Source organism: Zingiber officinale, chromosome 5A, assembly GCF_018446385.1.
Source record: "Zingiber officinale cultivar Zhangliang chromosome 5A, Zo_v1.1, whole genome shotgun sequence".
NCBI lineage: Eukaryota > Viridiplantae > Streptophyta > Magnoliopsida > Zingiberales > Zingiberaceae > Zingiber > Zingiber officinale.
In genome coordinates, this window is record NC_055994.1 from 108479610 (window position 1) to 108482932 (window position 3323).

A 3323-nucleotide genomic window follows, 5' to 3' on the forward strand; every position below is an offset into this window, starting at 1 on the left:
CGGGCTCGGGTGCATCTAAGGGACGAAGGCCGAGGAAGAGGACTTCAAGGGCGACTCTGGAGAGGATAAGTGTGTCTGTGCAGTCTTAGCAGTCGACTGGCAGCGAACAGAAGCATTCTGTTCGCTCAGCAAACAGCTACCAGTCGATTGCTAGTTTTAGCAGTCGACTGGTAAATGACTGTTAGCAGACCGTTGGTGCTGCAAAGTAGCCGTTGGCTACCTCCAACGGTAGCACCAGTCGACTGATGGTTTTGCCAGTCGACTGGTACCGAGATGAGTTGATATGATGATCAACTCTCTCCTCTTATTTATAGGAAGCTTTGGGGCTTGAAGGAGGTTACTCATGCTTGTTGAATAACTCCTAGTCCTTGTTCAAAGCTTCCAAGCCATATTCTCTTCCTCCGAAACCTAAGTTCATCTTGTAAGAGGAAGAGAGCCTTGTGAGAGGTTTGCTCCACCGAGAAGGAGCAAGAGCTAGCTGGAGATTGCCGGGGATTGATCCACCGAAGGATCAAGAGTTCGTCCACCTCAAGGACACGCCGTGGAGTAGGAGCAAGCAATCTCCGAACCACGTAAAGGATTTGTGTTAGCGTTTGTGCTTTCTTGCTTGTTCTTATTGTTTTTGTTTAGTATATTCTGCTACGTACTAACACCTTGTAGAGAAGAAAGGAAATTGGGGATGACCTAGCTATCCAACCCCCTTCTAGCTGGCCACCGATCTCTTACAGGTCTTTTGTTCTTGTCTTTCTTCTTCAGTTTTGGGTAGTTATCCTTGATGTGCCCTTCTTCTTGACAGTTATAGCACTGCACCTTTCGTTTGCTTCGTGAAAGTTTCTTAGCCTGTGACTTATTAAACTTGTTATACTTAAGGAATTTACAAAACTTTCTTACCATAAATGTAGCTTCGTCTTTGTTGAGTGATGTGTCTAAATCCGGTTCACCTTTCTGGTTGGCTTTCAGTGTTAGGTTTTGAACTGTCTTTCTTCTTTATTTTTTAAGTCTACACATCTTGATTCATGAATTTCAAAAGTAGAAAATATATTTCCTAATGTACTCACCTCGAGGTCCTTAGAGATGTAAAAGGAGTCAACTATAGATGTCCACTCGAATGTTCTCAAAAATGCACTTAAAGTGTACCTTAACGAATCTCGATTTGTTACCATTTCTCCTAGATTCATGAGTCTAGTGATCATCTGCTTAATCCTTGAGTGTAGATGTGCGACTATTTCACCTTCTTCCATTTTAAGGTTGCTGATTTGGTTCTGGAATATTTCTTGCCTTGCGAGTTTGGCTTCAGAGGTCCCTTCATGCAACTCTAGGAATTTTTCGTAGTGTTCTTTTGCTAACTCGTAGGCTCCAATCCGGTTGACTTCTTGTAGTGGTACAACCCTTAGCAGATGGAATTCTGCTGTGTCGTTTGTCATGAAATCGACTTACTCTTTTTTTGTCCACGGATATTCTTCTTTATTAGCTCTTTGCTAATCTCTAGGTGCTACAAAAGCATATTTCATTATTAATAAATCAATATCTGTTTTAAAAAATACCTCAATTTTCTTTTTCCATGTCACAAACTCCCCCTCGAACTTAGGTGAGTAGATGCTTAGTCCGGCCATTTCTTGTGTGCGTCGGTCAGCGGTTAGTTCTTCTGAAGCATCCTTGCTCTAATACCAATTGTTGGTCCTGTACAACTGGCAAGAGGGAGGTGAATTGCTTGAAATTACAAAATACCCTTCTCGTTCTTTCAACTAGAATTAGACAAATACTTAAATAAATTAAAATGAAACAAAAGGAATGTACGAGATAACCAAGTTTACTTGGTTTGCAATCAGAAAATTGTTATTCCAAGATAATTCAAGCTCACTATTATCTCCTTCTATAAGTGAATCCTCGGAGACCAAGAAGTCTCATACAAGCGTTGAAAGTACAACTATAAAAGACAGAGTAAGAAATTCGAAGTACAGAAAATGTTGTATCTATATTAAGACTAGAGCTCTATTTATAGTGCTCTGGTTAAGTTTATTTGTTGTTGACGTGGCAGACTCTAGGCGCTAGGATGGTGATTCGGGTGCCTCCATCAAGGCAAGCTCTATCTCCACGCAACGACTAAAAGATAGATTTTTTTCATGTTCAGGCGCCTAGATCGTTGCTGACGTGGACCCGAAAAGTGATTCACTAGTGATGGAATTTTGGGACGAATCCAGGATTCGTCCCAGATTTTGGGACGAATCCTGGATTCGTTCCAGAATCTGGGACGAATCTAGAATTCGTCCCAGAATCTGGGATGAATCTAGAATTCGTCCCAGAATCTGGGATGAATTTTGAGACGAAAATTGTGTTCGTTGGAAATTTGCGACGAAAATATTTTGTTGCAGATTTCGTTTCTAATTTCGGTCAAATTTTGTATTTGTCACCAAAATTATTGCTATTTTGGGACGAAAAATTTTCGTCTCAAACTTTTGTCCCTAAATTATTATTTTTTTGTAATGACTGTGACGAGGTGCTTGTTTGACATCCTGGTGGTCCAAGTGCCCAGACTAGATGGTCCGGGTGCTTGGACGGTCCGGGCACTCGAACTAGTCAACCAGGTGCTGACTGTCCGACGTCTTCTCCGGTTGCTGGCTTCTTCTCTGGTTGCTTGGGTGATGCTCTAGCCTTCCAAAGTTAAGCTCACTCGAACACAACACCGACCTTCTCCTCGAGCAATCTCTCACTCAGGTTTCTCGTCCCTCGGAAGCGCCGCACATGTCCTTCTTGCTCCATCACTGTACTCTTTCGTAGATTCTCGTCCGTCAAATACATCGAGCCCATAGACTTGATTCTCATGTCATCCTTCTCGTTCGTCACGTCTTTCGCTCGACTTCTTGCATTCCTATGTCCCTGCACACTCAAACGCAAGACATCAAGTACGTAGAGTTTAACTTGACTTATTTGATCACATTAAAACTCTGAGTACTTACAACAAATTGTAAGAGGCTTCTTTGTATCTAAAAGGTATCTGAGAAGAAGAATATTAGTAATGATAAATTGTTAAGACTAGACTTTAGAGTAGTTGTCTTGGGAGGTGACAGAACTAAGTAAAATTTTAGTATTGTTTATGTGGCGTCAATTTATTCTGTGCTAGCTTGTATTTTTTTTTTTGTGTGTTAATCTTTTATAAACTAGCACGAACTTCAAATGAATAAAGCCATCAAAGCTATTCATCCCTCTAATTTGCATGGATCCTAACATAGTCCACACCTCTTTAAATGCATGAATTACTTTCAACATCCATTGAATTTGTCAGGAGTTCCACTTCTAGAACTCATCAGTCAGAAAGTCACTCC

General features: G+C 41.1%; 1 non-coding gene across 1 annotated transcript; it reads right to left on the reverse strand.

Annotated features, from left to right (window-relative positions):
* Positions 1-2211: 2211 nt before the first annotated feature.
* Positions 2212-2313, reverse strand: LOC121983649. The gene has a single exon (XR_006112670.1). It is a non-coding gene; the product is annotated as a small nucleolar RNA SNORD90 (small nucleolar RNA).
* Between the last annotated feature and the right edge of the window lie 1010 nt (positions 2314-3323).